This window comes from Mesocricetus auratus, unplaced genomic scaffold, assembly GCF_017639785.1.
Source record: "Mesocricetus auratus isolate SY011 unplaced genomic scaffold, BCM_Maur_2.0 Super-Scaffold_100008, whole genome shotgun sequence".
Lineage (NCBI taxonomy): Eukaryota > Metazoa > Chordata > Mammalia > Rodentia > Cricetidae > Mesocricetus > Mesocricetus auratus.
This window is the reverse complement of record NW_024429192.1, coordinates 29078251-29099066: the sequence shown is the minus strand read 5'-3', so window position 1 is coordinate 29099066 and position 20816 is coordinate 29078251. Positions and strand designations below refer to the sequence as shown.

At 39.3% G+C, this 20816-nt stretch overlaps 1 protein-coding gene across 3 annotated transcripts in view; it reads right to left on the bottom strand.

Annotated features, from left to right (window-relative positions):
* Htr1f (5-hydroxytryptamine receptor 1F) overlaps positions 1 to 20816 on the bottom strand; it is a 116182-nt gene that overhangs the window by 71805 nt on the left and 23561 nt on the right. For all 3 annotated transcript variants that reach the window (XR_005878888.1, XM_040750599.1, XM_040750598.1), the window contains exon 2: positions 20030 to 20137. The gene's annotated coding sequence lies outside the window, so the exon portion shown is untranslated. The remainder of the gene's footprint in view (positions 1 to 20029; positions 20138 to 20816) is intronic.

Here is a 20816-nt window from a genome sequence, read left to right as displayed (position 1 = left end):
AAAGGAAAACAAAAACAACAAAGAAAACCTGCATTGGGGTCATTCTTTCTTTTAGAGGGTAGTTGTTATATGTAATGACCCATTTTTCTGATTTTTTATTAGGGAAATGTTAATTTTAAAACTGTACTTTTCCTACCTGTCATAGTCAGCATTTGTAAGGATTATAGTTGCCTGGCCATTTGTACCCATTCTTTTTTATAACCATAAAACTTGTTTTGGGCTTTTCCCCCTTTATTGGAATACATTTTAATTTGGTACCGCATCAAGGGGTTTGTTGTTTTTTTTTTTTTTAAACTGATAATCACAATTTCCTTCTCTTGTCTCCAGTCTAACTAATATTAATTGTTCTTTTCAAGAAATAAGAGTTAGCATGGGGCATGGGGGAAATAATTGCTTCATTTCACAAAATAGCTCCCAATAGAGCAATATCATGAAAAACAGGGTAAGCTATAAAAATGTTAATGAGTGTGGAGAGACACGAGGTTAACAGGGACTGTAGCTCTACCAGAGTCAGAACCTATGGAAATGGATGCGGGGGCCTCAGGACTTTGGAGACCTTTGCAGGATAAAAGCTTTGTGGAGACACAGAGACTAAATTCCACAACAGCGGTTTATGGGACTTCCATTCTATACTTGGAGGGATGGAGGCTGAATCATTTTCTACCACATAACATCTGTCTAAATATGAATATTTATAGCACACACATTTAGGGAAAAGTGGTTAGTTGCATATTGTTAATATTTCTTTTTAGAAAGTGTTTGTTGGCTTAATATTAGCAATTGATTGGAGATTTGTCTTTTCAGTAGGTACCCGAAGAAATTCTTTGCTGAAAGCAGTTTTGTGTATGTCCCAAAGGACAGATATAGATCTGTGTTATACAGATTAATTAATTATAGGGTGTCCTTAGTTTTAAATCATGTAAAAATATGATTCTTCATTTTTCCTTTTCAAAGCAGATGCAATTTACTTTTGGAGCAGCTGTAGGTTTCTAGTAAATTTGAATACTGAGTAAGGAAGCATCCTTAGTATACATGCTATTCTGCTTTTCTAATTTTAAAAATACATTTATTTTGGTTATAATTGACCAAATGGATGAAAAAGATACTTTTAGAAATGTGGAAGCCTAAAACACTCCAGTTTTCTTCCACTCTGACTACCAAAACAGATTCACTCTCTTTTCTGGATCCCTGGCTCTGACTGTGTATAGTGAGTCACTTGCTTCTTCTCGAGAAAGTCTTGGGTGTCTATGGAGTAAAGACATGATCAGTGATCCTAGAAGGGCTTGATGCACCAGTGTCCCTGAACAGAAGAACAACTTTAAAGAAAGAAATAATCTGATTTCCAGGTTTTTGTTTGCTCAGAGAGCCATAAGGATGCTAAGCAGTGACCTCTGTGCCTAAGACTGGGTGAGCTCACTGAAGAAGAGACAGCTGTGTCTAGATGCTGGGGAGAAACTTGAGCTGACTGCCAAACTGAACGCGGTGAAGGACTGATCTACTTGTCAGTCATTCATGTGGAATTTCAGTATGCAAGGATTCCAACAGGTTGAGCAGAAGCCTGCTGATACCTGAGAAAAGAACAGATTATAGGAAAGGGTGGGCATAAAGGAGAGAGAGAGAGAGAGAGAGAGAGAGAGAGAGAGAGAGAGAGAGAGAGAGAGAGAGAGAGAGAGAGAGAGAGCTGCGTCAAAAATAATAATTTGGGGACAAAGAAAGAAAGACTTGTTTCTTTGGAGTGTGTGTGTGTGTGTGTGTGTGTGTGTGTGTGTGTGTGTGTGTGTGAAGAAAATCAGCTGATGGCTGAATGGCAAGTAGAGTAGTGGAGTAATTGGCTAATTAATGGGTAGAATTCCAGGAGGAAAAATGGTGCCAAACTACATGATGTATTGTATCTGATTTTCTTCAAACAACTGCTTACTTTTCTGATTATAAATAAAAACAGATGTGAAAGTTGTGTTTTCAAATCTTTACTACATAGAATGTAAGAGTCGATATTGAAGATTACTTGGACAAAAGTGAGGTTAATGAGATATTTAACCCTTTCCTTGAAAATGAAGGAAAATCCAATTTGAAAAAAAAAGAAACCAAAAAAAAACCACAACAAAATCAAAAAACAAAACAAAATTGTACCCAGAAGAGAGATAAAGCCATGTTTCTGTGTTGAAAAGGGAAAACTAAAGAATGATGGATGTCCGGATGCATCACCACACCTGACTTCAAGCTGTATTACAGAACTATAGTCCTGAAAACAGCTTGGTATTGGCACAAAAATAGACAGAACAATGGAATCGAATTGAACTCCCTGATATTAACCCATACACATATGAACACCTGATTTTTGACAAAGAAGCTAAAATTATACAATGGAAAAAAGAAAGAATCTTCAACAAATGGTGCTGGAATAACTGGAGGCTGACATGTAGAAGACTGCAGATAGAACCATGTCTATCGGCATGCACAAAACTCAAATCCAAATGGATCAAAGACCTCAACATAAATTCAGCCACACCGAACCTCTTAGAGGAGAAATGGGAGGTACCCTAGAATGAATTGGTACAGGAGACTGCTTCCTGAACATAACACCAGTAGCACAGACACTAAAATCAACAATTAATAAATGGGACCTTCTGAAACTGAGAAGCTTCTGTAAGGCAAAGGACACAGTTAGCAAGACAAAAAGGCAACCCACAGAATGGGAAAAGATACTCAGTAACCCCACATCTGACAGAGGGCTGATCTCCAAAATTTACGAAGAACTCAAGAAGCAAGTCTCCAAAACACCAAAGGATCCAATCAAAAAGTGGGATACAGAACTAAATAGAGAATTCTCAGTAGAGGTGTCTAAAATGGCTCAGAGACACTTAAGAAAGTGCTCTACATCCCTAGCCATCTGTGAAATGCAAATCAAAACAACTATGAGATACCATCTTACTCCTGTCAGAATGGCTAAAATAAAAAACTCCAAGGACAGTTTATGCCGCAGAGGATGTGAAGAAGGGAACATTCCTATACTGTTGGTGGGAGTGCAAACTTGTACAGCCACTTTGGAAATCAGTATGGAGATTCCTCAGGAAAAGGGGCATCAGTCTACCACAAGACCCAGCAATTCCACTCTTAGGCACATACCCAAAAGATGCACATTCATACAAAAGGATGTCTGTTCCACAATGTTCATAGCAGCATTATTTGTAATAGCCAGAACCTGGAAGCAACCTAGATGCCCCTCAACTGAAGAGTGAATAGAGAAAATATGGCACATTTACACAATGGAGTACTATTCAGTGGAAAAAAAAGCAATGGAATCCTGAAATTTGCAGGCAAATGGATGGCACTAGAAGAAACCATCCTGAGCGAGGTAACCCAGTCACAAAAATATAAACATGGTATATACTCTCATATATGGGTTTAGACATAGATCTGGGGGAGTGCCAGCCCACAATCCCATGGCCAGAGAGTCTGGGAAACAGATAGAAGCCGAGGCAGACTCCCACAACTAAACACTGAGCTTAACGCAAGTAACCCAGTGACAGAGAGGGAGGACTGATGATCAAAGGGGTTAAGACTGGGCTAGTTTAACCCCCAGAAACAGCTGACCTGACAAGGGGTAGCTCTTTAATTCCAGACTGATGCCTGGGAATCCAGCATGGGACTGATCAAGACCCCCTGAATGGGGGTGTCAGTGAATAGGCCTAGGAAATCTATTGAGCCTTGGGTAGTAGATCCATATTTATCCGTGGCATACAAATGGACTTTGGTCTCCCATCCAACAATAAGGGATGCTCTCTTAGCCTGGACTCTTGAGGGAGGGTCTAGGCCCTGCCCTGGATGAAATGACAGACTATGGACACCCCCATGGAGGGCCTCACCATCCCTGGGGAAATGAGGGGGTATTAGGGTGTTGGTGGGAGGGCGTGGGAGGAGGGGAGGGAAAGGGAGAGGGACTTTGGATTGACATGTGAAGCAACCTTGTTTCTAATTTAAATTTATATTGAAAAATAAAAAATTAAAAAAAATAAATGAACTCTATGGTTTTGTTTTTCTCCTTTTTATTCCTGACACCTCGCTGAGGCCGTTTGACCTTTAGTTGTAGAAGTTATAGGGTTGAATTGATCCACAGAATAAAATTGTTTTCTCAGGGATGCATATAGAAGGTCAGAGGATTTCTTCTGTATTGGCTTCTGTCTTCTTTGGGATAATGCATCACCAAGAGAACTTGGAGTTATGATTTGGTAGGAGATGTTGGCATCCTTACAAATGCTAGTCCTTAACAAGTTGCAAACTAATTAAACTTAAAATATTAAAGGATCCTGTATGTTCACTTGAAACAATTGCTTCTATTTTTTTTACTTCTATTATTTACAAGAAATGACAGGATTTTATTAATATAAAAAAACCAAACATCTTGTAATCAATAAATCATTTTCCAAATAAAGGAGACTGATCAAGGTGCTGGCAAATCAAAACTTGTGGGAGATCATTATTTACCTGGATCCATTATCATGTCACTCTTCAGGCAAAATGCAAATGCAGAAAGCTCAGTCTCAAATTAATAGTAACCATCATTTCAATGAGTAAAAGCTAAGCTGGCTACTGGGATTCTGATTCCTTTGAGTTTATTTCTAATCTCGGGTCTATGTTAGCAGAGTACAGTTAGTGACTTCTTCCTTCAAGATGTGAAATGGTCACCCTGAATCACATCTCCCCTTCAAGGAAGCTGAGCATAGAGCTTAAACACCTGACAATGTGATTAGCATACTTTTCTGCAGAGAATGCATTTGGATGCTTTGCTTAAAAAGACAGGAATTGTAGATACTGCCTTTCCTTCTGGTAGACTGCTGCGCTGACCTCTAGAATGGCCTCTAGGGATAGCTTAGGTTCTAAGAAGTTTCTGTGTATATTTGGTGTGGGTTTAGGGCTTGGGTCAGAAAATTATCAAGTCAGGATCATTTCCACAGGCAACACGACAAGAAATACGAGGCTCTGAAAATGCCCCCAGTATTGTTTCTATTTTTGTAAGATGCAGACCATAGTGTGCAGGCTAGCTAGTGAGTGCTCTGGCAAAGACTTACTCTCTTATATTTTTGGTTGTGAGCCTAGCCTTTAACAACTGAGTCATCTCTCCAGCTCTAAAGACTTACTCTCAAGGCACCAAAATGACTACATCTGATGACTCAATTCATGTTCAATTTAAATACGGTATTTAGTCTTTTACGATAGGAACAGCTCTGCTTGGCTCAGTCCTGGAAGGATGAACACTGATAATTCCTACCTTTGCTAGGTCTACCGGGATTTCAAAGCTTTGTTATTGTTTATTCACTTTGAATGTCTACTTACTTTTAATTGTCGTATGTTCATTGTACATAGTACAAGGTTTCATAACAATGTTTACACACAAGTCTATAATACACTTTGACCATGTTTCTTTCTGTGCCCTTCTTGCTCTGTCCCCATTTTCCTCTTCCTTCTCTTTAGTCCCCTTTGTTCCCATTTTACTTTTGTTTTCATGCCATGCATACATACATGATTTTATGCAGCACTGTCTAATCTACAGACAGTGACAGGATTTGTCTTCCTGAGCCTGATTTGATTTGATTAGTCTGATGTGCCTCTATCCAATTGGAAGCTGTTTTACTAGCTCCCATGTACTGCATCAGTAGGGGCTAGCCAGGCGGTGGTGGACTATGCCTTTAATCCCAGCACGTCGGAAGCAGAGGCAGGTAGATCTCTGTGAGTTCGAGACCAGCCTGGTCTACAAGAGCTAGTTAGTTCCAGGACAGTTGCCAAAGCCACAGAGAAACCCCTTCATCCCCCCCAAAAGAATCCTTTTATTTGGGAAGGCCTCATACTTCATTATGTTGTGGCCAGGCTGGCTTCAAACTCAAGAGAAGTCCCGCAGTTTGGATTTTTTTGTTCTGTAATTGCAGTCTCGAGATTCTCAGCTATTTTATCTTTGAATTTAGATTGTTAATGAAGTTCCATGGGAAGCCTGAGTCAGGGGCCTGAGGCTTTAGTTTCTTTTCAATGCCTCTTGGTTGCTGCTGCCCTCTGCTGGGGGGAGGCACATATATCTATTGACCATAACCTGGTATGTAAGTGTACATGCATGTAATATAGACACACAGGACATCTCATAGTTCTGAATAGACAGTCACATTTGTATAGGAAGCCCAACTTGAGTTTTAAATTCAAATATAGCTGTCCCATGGTAAATGTAGAGGGTCAGTTCCAATACTGACCCAATAGATACCAAAATCCTTGGATATGCTAGCCTTTTATGTAAATATAATTATACTTGTTTATAACCAAAACTTATCCTCCTATATTAACCATCTTTAGAGTACTTATAATAGTTCATAAATTGTAAATGCTTTGTAAATAGTTGTTATGCAATATTGCCTAAAGAATGACATTATTTACTATGGATGCATTTTTTTTTTTTTGGAAACATGGTCTCACTCTGTCCTCTGGCTGTCTTAGAACTCATTAGGTAGATCAGGTTGGTCTAGAACTCAGAAATCTGGCTGCCTCTGCCTCCCTAGTACTAGGCGTAAAGGTATGTGTTACTACATCCTGCTACCGATGCAATTTTCTTTTTTTTAATTTTAAGTTTTTTTTTTCAAGACAGGGTTTCTCTGTTTAACAGCCCTGGCTGTCCTGGAACTCACTCTGTAGACCAGGCTGGTCTTGAACTCACAACAGAAATTCTCCTGCCTCTGGCTCCCGAGTGCTGGGATTAAAGGCATGCTACACCACACCCAGCTACAGCAGATGCAATTTTTAAGGATACAATGGAATCCTTGTGCAGATCCTATGGGTATGGAAGTTAGACCATACATTGTACTTGTTTTAGAATTATGCCTGCTAAAATAAATGAGGAATTTTACAATAATTAGTATAGTCATTTTTTAAGAGCAGTTTCTTAACATATATAAAACAAGGTAATGCTCCCTAGCAAAGCAGTCAATTTGTAAAGTTAGAAGACAGGGTGAAGTTACTTTATCGATAATAAAATTAAACACGTAAGTATCCATCCTAAAATTATTTATTGAAATGGAAATGCTTACTTTTTTCAGAGTACAAAGTCCGAGTATCAGTTACCTAAAATTGCAGAAAAGACTCTGTTTAAAAACGCTTTATGGGACCCATCCCCCTCCATCTTCGGGGCCGCTCCTGGCTTCCAGAAGAGCCGCCCACACAGGAAAGAGATCAGCTCCTCCAAGACCCCAACCCAGCGAGCCCAGCTTCAGGGCCGCTCCCGGCTTCCAGAAGAGCCGCCCACACAGGAAAGAGATCAGCTCCTCCTTGCGGAGTTTTTTGGGTCACATATGTAAACTATCATATCATCTGCAAATAATGAAAGCTTGACTTCTTCTTTTCCTATCTGTATCCCCTTTATCTCCTTTTGTTGTCTTATTGCTGTAGCTAGAACTTCAAGTACAATATTGAAGAGATATGGAGAGAGTGGACAGCCTTGTCTTGTTCCTGATTTTAGAGGAATTGCTTTGAGTTTCTCTCCATTTAGTTTGATGTTAGCTGTTGGTTTACTGTATATTGCTTTTATTATGTTCAGGTACGTTCCTGTTATCCCTGATCTCTCTAGGACCTTTATCATGAAGGGGTGCTGGATTTTGTCAAAGGCTTTTTCAGCATCTAGTGAGATAATCATGTGGTTTTTCTTTCGCAGATTGTTAATATGGTGGATTACATTGATAGATTTTCTAATGTTGAACCATCCCTGCATTCCTGGAATGAAGCCTACTTGATCATGGTGGATGATTTTTCTGATGTGTTCTTGAATCCGGTTTGCAAGTATTTTATTGAGTATTTTTGCATCAATGTTCATGAGGGAAATTGGTCTATAGTTCTCTTTCTTAGTTGTGTCTTTGTGTGGCTTGGGTATCAAGGTAATTGTAGCCTCATAGAAAGAGTTTGGCAGTGAGCCTCCTGCTTCTATAGTGTGGAATACTTTGACGAGTATTGGAATGAGCTCTTCTTTGAATTTCTGGTAGAATTCTGCACTGAAGCCATCTGGGCCTGGGCTTTTTTTGTTTGGGAGACTTTTGATGACTGCTTCTATTTCATTAGGGGTTATAGGTCTGTTTAGATTATTTATCTGTTCTTGATTTAGTTTTGGCAAGTGATATCTATCCAGGAAATTGTCCATTTCCTTTAAATTTTCAAATTTTGTGGAGTACAGATTTTCAAAGTATGCCCTGATGATTCTCTTGATTTCCTCAGAGTCCGTTGTTATGTCCCCTTTCTCATCCCTGATTTTGTTAATTAGCATGTTCTCTCTCTGTCTTTTGGTTAGTTTGGACAGAGGTTTGTCTATTTTGTTGATTTTCTCAAAGAACCAACTCTTTGTTTCATTGATTCTTCTCAATGTTTTCCTGGTTTCTACTTGATTGATTTCGGCCCTCAATTTGATTATTTCCTGGCGTCTGCTCCTCCTGGGGAGTTTGCTTCTTTTTGTTCTAGAACATTCAGCTGTGCTATTAATTCTCTAGTATGACTGTTCTCCAGTTTTTTCATGTGGGCACTTAGTGCTATAAACTTTCCTCTCAGCACTGCTTTCAAAGTGTCCCATAAGTTTGTGTATGTTGTGTCTTCATTCTCATTGAAATCGAGGAAGTCTTTAATTTCTTTTTTTATTTGTTCCTTTACCCAGGGATGGTGCAATTGTGCATTGTTCAATCTCCATGAGTTTGTAGGGTTTCTGCGATTTGTGTTATTGTTGAATTCTAATGTTAATGCATGGTGGTCTGATAAGATGCAGGGGGTTATTCCAATTTTTTTGTATCTGTGGAGATTTGCTATGTTTCCTATTATGTGGTCAATTTTAGAGAAGGTTCCATGTGGTGCCGAGAAGAAGGTATATCCCTTTGTATTTGGGTGGAATGTTCTATAGATGTCTGTTAAACCCAGTTGGGTCATAACTTCTATTAATTCTTTTGTTTCTTTGTTAAGTTTCTGTCTGGAGGTCCTATCTAGCGGTGAGAGCGGAGTGTTGAAGTCTCCTACTATTAGTGTGTGAGATTTTATGTGCATTTTGAGCTTTAGTAATGTTTCTTTCACGAATGTAGGTGCCTTTGTATTTGGGGCGTAGATATTTAAAATCGAGACTTCGTCTTGATGTATTTTTCCTTTGATGAATATGAAGTGCCCTTCTTCATCTCTTTTGATTGATTTTAATTTGAAGTCTAATTTGTTAGATATTAGGATTGCTACGCCCGCTTGTTTCTTGGGGCCGTTTGATTGGAAGATCTTTTCCCAGCCCTTTACTCTGAGATAACGTCTGTCTTTGGTGTTACTCCTAGAGCTGATAAACAGCTTCAGCAAAGTGGCAGGATACAAGGTAAACTCAAAAAAATCAGTGGCCCTATTATATACAGATGATGAAGTGACTGAGAAAGAAATCAGAGAAACATCACCTTTTACAATAGCCAAAAACAGCATCAAATATCTGGGGATAATGTTAACCAAGGAAGTGAAAGACCTGTATATCAAAAACTTTGTGTCTTTGAAGAAAGAAATCAAAGAAGATACCAGAAAATGGAAAGATCTCCCATGCTCTTGGATTGGTAGGATCAACATAATAAAAATGGCAATCTTGCCAAAAGCAGTCTATAGATTCAATGCAATCCCTATCAAAATTCCATCACAATTCTTCAAGGACCTGGAAAGATCATTAATCAACTTTATATGGAAAAACAAAAGGCCCAGGATAGCCAAAACATCCCTATACAATAAAGGAACTTCAGGAGGCATCACCATACCTGATTTCAAGCTCTATTATAGAGCTATAGTCCTGAAAACAGCTTGGTATTGGCACAAAAATAGGCAGGTAGACCAATGGAACCGAATCGAAAGCCCTAATTTTAACCCACACACCTATGAACACCTGATTTTTGACAAAGAAGCTAAAACTGTACAGTGGAAAAAAGAAAGCATCTTCAACAAATGGTGCTGGCATAACTGGGTAATGGTATGCAGAAGACTGCAGATAGATCCATGTTTATCGCCTTGTACAAAACTTAAGTCCAAATGGATCAAAGATCTCAACATACATCCAGCCACACTGAAACTTTTAGAAGAGAAAGTGGGAGATACTCTTCAACGAGTTGGTACAGGAGACCACTTCCTAAACATAACACCAGTGGCACAGGCACTGAGATCAACAATTAACAAATGGGACCTTCTGAAACTAAAAAGCTTTTGTAAGGCAAAGGACACAATCAAAAAGACAAAAAGGCAGGCCACAGAATGGGAAAAGATATTCACTAACCCTACATCTGACAGAGGGCTAATCTCCAAAATTTACAAAGAACTCAAGAAACAAGTCTCCAAAACACCAAAGGATCCACTTGCAAGGTGGGGTACAGAGCTAAATAGAGAATTCTCAGTAGAGGAGGCTAAAATGGCCAAGAGACACTTAAGAAAGTGCTCAACATCCTTAGCCATCAGGGAAATGCAAATCAAAACAACTCTGAGATACCATCTTACTCCTGTCAGAATGGCTAGAATCAAAAACACCGAAGACAATTTATGCTGGAGAGGATGTGGAGAGAGAGGATCACTCCTCCATTGCTGGTGGGAATGCCGACTCATACAGCCTCTTTGGAAATCAGTATGGAGATTCCTCAGGAAAATGGGAATTAATCTACCACTAGACCCAGCAATTCCACTCTTAGGCATTTATCCAAATGAGGCAGGTTCATACAACAAGGGCATCTGCTCCACTATGTTCATAGCAGCATTGTTTGTAATAGCCAGAACCTGGAAGCAACCTAGATGCCCCTCAACTGAAGAGTGGATAGAGAAAATGTGGTACATTTACACAATGGAGTATTACTCAGCAGAAAAAAACAATGGAATCTTGAAATTCGCAGGGAAATGGATAGCACTGGAAGAAACCATCCTGAGTGAGGTAACCCAGTCGCAAAAAGACAAACATGGTATGTACTCACTCATATATGGATTTTAAATATGGATCAGGATAGTGCCAGTCTGCACTTCCACAGATAGAGAGTCTGGGAAACAGGAAAGAACCTAAAAGATATGCATATATGCATAGTACCCAAGAGAAGAGGATGGAGACAAGATCCTCTGAATGGATGGGGAACAGGGCGAGGGGGGGTAGTGGGACCTGGGAAGAGTAGAGGGGGTAAAGAGGAAGGGAGTTGGTCATGGGGGAACAGGAAGTTGAGGGGGTGGGGGTAAAATAGGGGGAAGAGGGAATCATAGGATCGAAGACAGATCAGGCACCAGAGTGACCTCGAGTGATCTAAAGGTATAACATCAATTGGCAAGCTAAGCAATAGTGGAAGGACCACCTCGAATGCCCATTCCTGATAATGAACTTGATGTCTATAACTATCCGGGAGCCTTCATCCTGGGACTGATGGAAGCAGAGGCAAACACACAACTAAGCACTGAACTGAACCCAAGGAACCCAGTGACAGAGAGAGAGGAGTGATGAGCAAATTGGCAAGGAATGGGCTGGCAAAACCAGCAGAGACGGCTGATCTGAACAGGGGAGTGCTCTTGGACCCCAGACCGACAGTGGGGAGGCCAGAATGGGACTGATCTGGACCCCCCAAATGTGAGTGTCAGTGAGAAGGTCTGGGCAACCTATGGGGCTCTGAGCTGTGGATCAGTGTCTATCCCTGGTATACAATCTGTCTTCATGTGCCTATGGCACAAAGAGAGATGCTCTCTCAGCCTGGACTCTTAGGGGAGTGCCTTGACCCTACCAAGAGTGAAATGATAGACTCTAGACATCCCCTATGTGGAGGGATTTGGCAATAGGGTGGGAGGGAGGGTGGAAGGGGAGTGCGGGAGGAGGGGAGGGAGAGGGAACTGGGATTGACATGTGAAACAAGCTATTTAAAATTAAAATAAAAAAATAAATAAATAAATAAATGCAAAAAAAAAAAAAAAAAAAAACGCTTTATGGTAAGGAGTCCTCACTTGCATTGCTTGGTGAAATCCTATCTTCCTGGTTCCGGCTTGGGGGCTGTTAACTCCGAAGGCCTGGAGCAAGGCTAAGAATCTTGCTTTTGGAACAAGTAGATGAGATTATTTTGATATGGCGGGCTCAGGGACAGCACTTGTAAAATTGCTTCCTGAGGACAACAGCTACTGATTTTGTTTTTCCACTTTCAGTTTGGGAACATTCCAAGCACTTAAGGAGGCAGGAGGGAGTCCCTGGCCTATACGCCTTGACTGAACACAACCCACAAAGGAAGCAGGCTCTGCGAGCGGAAACGGTAGTGAAATTACAGGCCGACGCGGGACCAGAAAAGAAGATTGCAGACACAGACAAATGGTTGCCCTTTCCGCTTAAGAATTCTAAACAAGAGGCTCAAATCCACATATCTGATTGCACCCGGACAGCTGGAACGGCTGCGACTGCTGAGACCTCAGAGTGTGAAGAACTTTAGAGGGCCGAAACGGTTTCCAGACACCGATCCTAGTCATAGCAGTTTGCAGATAACAAAAAACAGAAGAAATATTTGCTCTGAGCCAGTATTCAGGATGGTTATTAGTGAAGCTTTATTAGCGCATATTGATTGTAAATAATGGGCTTCATTATGGTATTTTTGTACTTGTATGTATATCATAGTTATTGTATTATACTCTCCTGGTCCCTTTTCACTCTGAGGTCGACGTCGGGTGGCTTCCTCCATTACATCTCCTCGTCCTCACCTTCTCCTCCTCCACCATCATCACCACTACCGCTGCCACCACCACCATCATTATTTTTATTGTTTTTTGAGGCAGACTTTCCCACTGAAGCTCAAGTCTACCGACTGGCTAGTCTGGCTGGGTAGCGAGTTCACCTCACCTGGCTGCTCCTATTGCTGCTTCCTCATCCTGGGATTACTGGCATAGGTGTCACTTTTGGTCTTTTACACAGGAGGCTGGGTCTCTCAGCTTAGGTCTCATATTTACAGAACAATAATTTTACCCACTGAGCAATGTCCCCAAACCCTCGAATCCATCTTTCAAATACTACTATTTCATTAATATGGGTTCTTGGTAATGCCGAATGTGAAACGGGGCTGACAAAGATATGGCTTGATTCTTCCGAAGATGCAATGATTTCCTTGTCTTTATTATGGATTCAATCACAGAATACACAAAACTGTATTTCTTGTACATTAGGTAGGCTATGACTACGGTGAAATCTGAAAGAAGATTTACGTGCACGTGATTCAAGTCATTGCTCTTTGGTTACACGCTTCCAGCTACTTGCTACTTAGTGTTTACTTCATTCGCCATCATTAAGGGAAGAGTTCCCATAAATACAAAACACAAAGAACTCAAATTAATTCTCCACCCTAAGCAAAGTTAAGAAGGTTATTCAGAGAAAATGTTTAATGTGCTCCTAAAATAGAATTTTGGATTATCTGTAGATCCTAATTTTTCTATTCTCCATTGTTACAGATAATTAAGAGTTGTAGTTATCTTTAATTAGAATTTGTTAGAAAATTCTTCTTTTAAAGCAATCGAAAGAAGCTAAAAATACTCTTATCTTCCCCAGGGCATTATAGTAATATATTTTTATGCTTAGCTAATAGAACCTGAATGACACTCCTGACTCAACCTGTCAAGAAGTACAAGTTCCCTACTTTTTCAGGTTTTTTTTGTCTTCCCTAAACAAGGTTGGGGTTTGAAAAGTTATGTAGATAAGACAGAGAGAGAAAAGACATATTCCACACTTCCAGATTATTGAGAGATGGGCACAAGTTATGAGGCTGTTCTAATGATGTAACTAATAAAAGTATATTACAAGCTGGGAAGGAAAGCAGTCACTGTCATCTGCCTAGACAGAACCATTGGAAACCCCAACTCTTCTCTAGGCCCACCCCAGAAACCTTCTAGCTAGGCTCTAACTACTGAGCTGCTTCTGACCTTATCTCAAAGGAGCAGGTTCTATGAAGACTGCAGTAGCTGAGAGGTTGTGCTAGTAGTGGAAAGTGCCATCCATGGCTGCTTTTTCCCTGGTTGTGTCAAAGGTAAATACCACATATCAGCAGAAGTGAAAAATGCTTAGGTCCCTCAAGCTTCCGCATGTAAGGTGTCTCTCAGGGCTGTCATAGTAGGACCTATTCATTTTTATTTATTTAATTTGCTTACCAACTTGAGACACAAAAGAACATTGGGAAGGATTTGTAAATGTTTATTTTGAAAGCTGTCCACATTATTATTTATTGCTTTCCAGTTTATTCAACAAACTGGCAAAATATGATTAATTTAGTCAAGGCCTTTCTTTCCACAAGGAATTTGAAATTTCTCAGCTTGAAATATCAATTACAGAGTGTGATTTTCATGCAAATGAGAATATATATTCAAGTATTCATCCAGGTTTTTAAGTCTCGGTGTTCAGGATTATGTGAAAATAGTGCTTGCGTAAAAATTAAATTTCTTTGTGATGCAGAATACAAAGCAATAACACAGTGTGACAAAGACAGTTCAGATAAGACTGTGACTGTCTAGAAAAAGAAAAACAGTCAAGGGCAAAAAGGATAATGATGACACCATCCATGATTTATTACTTACTTATGGACCTTCAAGCACACTGTTACCCATTCAGAGAATTTATGTGGCAGATACTAAGACAGATGCATGAAGACAAGATACATGCTTATGGAGACATATCAGTATGCACTGGGAACACTAAGCCAGGAAACACAGATTTCCGGAGAGGAAGGCAAGTTTTGCAGTTTCTACAGAGGACTTCTTTTAGAAATACTGAGAATTTACTGGAATTGCAGGCAAGAAAAAGCATTCTAATTAAAGTGACTGGCCGTGCAGAGCATTGGGAACTTTATGAGAAGACCGAGGAATCATAAAGGAGAAAAGAATAAGTATTTCTGTCTCTCTATCTGTCTATCTGTCTGTCTGTCTTCCTGCCTGCCTGTTATCTATCTATCTATCTATCTATCTATCTATCTATCTATCTATCTATCTATCTATCTGTTTATCTACTTGTTTATCACCTCAATGTATAGCTATAGCTGAATTAACAAAAGAATGAGAGGGCAGAGGGGAAAGGTAAGTAAGAAACAAGTCTTTAGTTTTAGTTATAACTCATGGGGATTTGTTGATTAAAAATAAAATAAAACAGTCTACAATATTGGAGAATTCAGATCTGGAGAACCATAGAGGCAAACAGATACCCTAAGGCACAGCATAATGCCTTACCCATGTTTCCCTGTACTGTTTGAGAAAAAAGGAACTCCTGGTACTGCACAATGGTAATGCCAGAGGACTAAGAGAGCATGCATGGTTCTGAGTTGCATTTGATGGTGCCTAGAGAGATGTGAGAAAGACAGTATGTTCTGGTGAGCATCCAAACAGGTCAGCTAGTACCTTTTAGGACATATGACCTCATTTGGTCTCCACCACCACTCCATGCCTTTTGAATTATCACCTCAAAGTCACCCCACCCCAGGGTGTCATGCCACTGGAACAAACAAGAATGGGATGGAAGCTATGCCTGCCCATTGTCAAAACCGGTTCTCTTTTGCTTACATCTCTTAGCACAAGTGGCTTCTCTGTGGCCCAGTATACAGCAGTAAGATGACCACTCCCAGTTCCTACCACTTTGCAGAGGCAAGGTGTTGGGACCTGGCTCTGGGTTGACCCCTCTCTGGCTTTATGTCAGAGGAACATGCAGTCAGACACCAAGTCACTGTACCTCTTTGAGGCTAAAGCTCCTCATCCTGCAAATGAGGCTATGATTCTAAAGCAAGGAGATTAGATGCCAGAGACATTCTGTATGCAATACTGAGAGCACACAGTGACTCATTTGATATATGACATAAAGCAAAGCAGGCATTAAGGAGTGACTCTTCCGGCATGAAAGGATGGATGCAAGGAGGAGCTGTCAAAAGCATAGAAAATATAAGAGGAGGAGCAACTTCCATGAGATTAAATCTCAACTAGAAATAATGAGATGCATTTTAATAACTATTAGATGCAGTAGGGAGGTGCCACAAATATTACGATAGTACACTCATTTTTTTGTCATTAATTTATTGTAGGGCCTAGAAAAGGTTGGGCTACAAATTGATGATCATCTGTGAGGATTATAATTGAAGATCATTTAAATATATCAAATAGCATTTTAAGTTCTGAAAGATATTCTACTTTTCCAGTGAGATAGGAAAACCACACCGTAGAGTCCATTTGTCATGCCTATTGCCTCTGATTTGTCGTAACAAATCAGAGGCGATAGTCTATCTATTGTGACAGATTTTTTTTAACCCGCTCTTGATATGACACAATTTAAAGTAAGTTGACATAACGATACTTATTATTTTAACTATCATAGGTCGGAACACCATTGTTCCACTGTGGGAGGAAGGAAAAATTATTTCCAAGCGTAAGATTTCAGAAGGGTAGTAAGAGATGAGTAGCACAAAAGGGAAACAAAGGCACTACCTTGCATGGCTGACCAAAGCGTTTATTCCTATACAGCTAACTTTAGTTGACAACAAGCAAAATAGCTTATTTAAATCAATATAACAGACTAGTTGTAGTGGAAAACAAGGACAAAGAATGTATTTTACAAACAAAGAATCTGTTTACAAAAACACACTTGTATCCATTTCCTCGGCTAGGATACTGATGGTCACACACAGCTGCCAGTCTGATTCCCAAGATTCCAGACCTGTTTCTGGAATTTTATGAAAGCTATACATTCATTCATTTCCACTACTTTTGAGTGTTTTCTATGTATAGTTACACTGACCTAGATGTGGCTCTGAAAAACCAAAACCAATTCCTTATTAGCAAGAGAATGATTGTAGATTAAAAGATAAATATGATTTATTAGAGGGATGTGTTCTCCAAGGAAACGCATGTTTTATGAGACGGAATTGAAATAGGGGCCAGAGACCCCGTTAGGCATTTTATAAAGATGATGAGGAATGTGCTCTGGTGCAGCACCAACAGGAACCGCGAAACAGGTAGTAAACTTTGTGCCTACATTTGGGCAGGAGACAGTTGGAAGATGGAGAAGTTGATTTGGTACATATTTATTTTGATGTGTTGCTTAGACATACAAAAGAAACTGCATAGTTTGATTTCTAAATTCAGAAGTTTTGCCATGTCAAGGATTGGGGGTATAAGTCTCATGGACTTCTCCATTTTTGTTTTTTAGTCTAATTAGGAAAAGTTCAGAGTGGAGAATAAGGGGACAGAGTGGAAGATGAACTGAAGTGTCCAACATGCAGAAGTCTTCGGAAATGAGCAAGCTGAGACTTCGACTGCACAGAAGAGTCTGGAGTCAGAAATAACGTTTTCTGCCACAGTGAGGAGCAACACACTACAAAAACCGTCTTTAAACAATTCCAGGGAGAATGAGAACTACTCGGCTTCTCCAAATATAATATAGAGACCTATGACAGCGGAAGCTGTTGGAGACATTTGTCACAGGCAGCATAACATAGACATGCACTTGGGTAAACATCACTTAACTGGAATGTCAGCTTTCATTATATAGCATACGTTAAACTATGTATAGGATAGCACAATTATTCTAGGAAGTTGAGCTTAAGTCTGGTGCCTTAGACCATTCGACCACCCTGACAGGATAGCAGCACAGTTATTCTAAGGCTACACTGTTTTTATTGATTACATTTTGTTATTTGACAATTTCAAACACGTATGTAATATATTCTGGTTACTCTCTCCTTCACCCACTCTTCTCTCCTATCCATCATGACCAACCACTTCATAATTTTGGTTTTCTTTTGTTTTACATTTATTTTAACCAGGCTCATCTGTGACCCTTTGATTAGAAAGCACTACTTTAAAAAAATAAAAATGTGAATAAATCTGGATGTGGTGGCACAAACTCTAATCCCAATCCCTAGGTCAGCCTAGGTGAAGTGACATACTGAGTTCCAGGCTATCCTGAGCTATATGGTGAGATCTTGTCTCAAACAACAACAACAACAATGAATAAATAATAGCAATATACACATACATAAACCTTCCTTTACAAAGCAATACTCAACGAATCCAAACAACTCCATGTGGTAAATATTATCTTCGCCATTTTGCTAATAAATACAACATACACTGAAAAGCTAATTTGATTTGAGTGACATTATTCAGCAGGGGTCAAAGAGAACTGTTTTGATACCTGAGTAAGAACAGTTTTAACCTGTTTTTGCAAGCTAAGGAGGTACTATACAACTAGACTTCTTATGCACATATAGATCACAAGTAATGTAAACAGGTCAGAATGGCCGCAAATCACACAGATATGCTATGAATCGTATCCTTAACAGTGTGTACCATGAGCAACACATGAAATGGTTGTGTTTAACATAGTACTCTGATAAGTCCTGTGAAGATATGAGCTATACTTCAGTTTTCATTCTATCAAGGCTAACTATTGTCTTTTGAAGTACTGACAAATTAGATTTTCTAAATTATGGCTATTGTTGATGGGACTCTTAAATTTAAAATTCTGTAGGCTAGCTTCCTCACACAGTATGCTATGCCACTTTCATTTATAAACATTTCATGAAATATGCACGTTCTTTAGTTTATGTACACTGACCCAAATGTTCCCATAGCCACATTTCCATTTTTTCCCATTGTCTTCTAGTAGGTTCCTGTTGACATGTTTCTGTTCGCTGTTAAAGATTACTGACATTGATGAACAGGAACCTGCATTTCTTGGAAGGAGTTCCATCTACATCATCATCTTCTTTCTTTTGGAGGCAGGACTTTCCTCTGCAGAGCAGGCTTGCCTGGACTCTTGTAACCCCAGCTGGTTTTAAACTCAAGGGAATCCTCTTGTCTCAGCTTCCCAAGACTTGGGGTTACAGATATTAGCCACCATTCTCTCTCTCTCTCTCTCTTTTTTTTGTTTTTACGAGGCAGGGTTTCTCTGTATTGTTTTGGAGGCTTATTGGTCCAGCCCGGCCTCGAACTCACAGAGATCCGCCTGCCTCTGCCTCCTGAGTGCTGGGATTAAAGGCGTGCACCACCACCGCCCTGCCTAGCCACCATTCTTACATGAAGCATATTTTAATCTATTATTAAAAACTCTCTTAAGAATTATTTTTAAGTGTGTGTGTGTGTGCCACATTTGTGCAGGTGTTTGTGACGGCCTCTAATAATGCCAGGTCTGGAGTTACAGGCAGTTGTGAACCATCTGATGTGGGTCCTGGAGGCTGCATTCTTGTATTCTATTAAAGCAGCAAGCACTCTAGACTGCTGGGCGGTCTCTGGACCCCACTTTGTAACTTTTTAAATGTAAGGACTTGTTTATCTGGTTTTGCTTTCTTTGCCTGTGTTTGGGATAGAATCCAGTGTCTTTACATCCTGGGAAAATACTCAATAACTGAACTTCATCTCCAGCCTCTGGCATTTGTATCAAAGACCCTACAGACTGAATAACTTTGAATAAGCAGAACACCATGGCTATGAAGAGAAGAAATGTTGAGAGTGCAGATTAAAAATGATCTGTGTATGTTAACTTTTGAGTCTGGTTTAACATTCTTGTGAATATTGTGTAAACTCCCTGAAATGTATCACTAAGTCCAGACAACCTCTAAGTTCCGTCGACCCTAAGTCAGAGTGCAATCAGCCACTGCTTCCGAGACCCAGAAAGGAGACTCCTATCTTGTAGCCCCCTGCCGAGCAGAGGCTTCTACCCATGTGATTGATAAAACATGGGATTATGACTTTGTTTTGTTGTGTGATTTTTATTTTTTTATAAGTTCGAAGAACATCTTCCAAGGTGGAAGGTATCATTCAATGCAACTTAAATATTTTGTCACTCATATGAGGCTCAGAATAAAGTATTTATATTATTTTGTTTTAACAGAGCTTGTTATTGAAGAGCATTGTTTGTCACCATGAGCAGGACTCACACCACCTCCATCCCTTCCTCAACACTTTGTTTAAGTTTCTTGATCCATTATATTGCATTTTTTCATTTTTCACTAATTCTTAGTTTATTTTTGTTTCTTCCTGGTTTAGTTCTAATAATGCTTACCGTGGGGTGATGGGTTCAGATTTTGGTTTTCATTCTCACTTCACTTCATGATCTTGTGAGAAGTTAGTGATCTGTTTATAGTACAATTCCATTTCAACTCAGCTGCCCCTAAAATCAAACAAAAACGCTTTCCTTTATTTTTTTAAAATTTCCCACTCACAATAAATTGTTGTCCATTCTTCTTTCTCACTAATAAATACCCTTTAAAATGAATCATTGAGAGGTAAAAAAATAACCAGAAAGAATCATGGATATTATCTCCAATAGTAGGACAACTGGTTGATTGCTTACAATAATCATAATAAATGCTTACAATAAATTTTGACTTAGTCACACTTACTATAATTTGAGTTAAATTTAAAGTAACCTGAGTTAATATGTGAACAAACTTCACCAAACCAAAGTAGGATAACAAGTACCACAGCTTTGCAAGTCTATAAATCTTAGTCATTCTTAAATAGGTTATCCAATCCCAAGTGATCATTCCTAAGCACATATACATAGGAAGACCACCTAAATAGATGCATAGATTCAGCAGATTATATATATGTATATGTATATGCATATATATAAGAAATTTTATACATATGAAGAAACCATGAAGTTGAGAAGAATTGGAAGGGGGAGAAAATGGGATAGTAATAATGTACATTTAATACTAATTTTAAAAAGAAATTGAAGCATGATGATACTTCTGAATGGCTGAAAAAGAAGAGAAAATGAATGGGAGGATAATTTACATGATTATAATAATTAAATTCTTCTAGCCTTTTCACATGAATGTAGA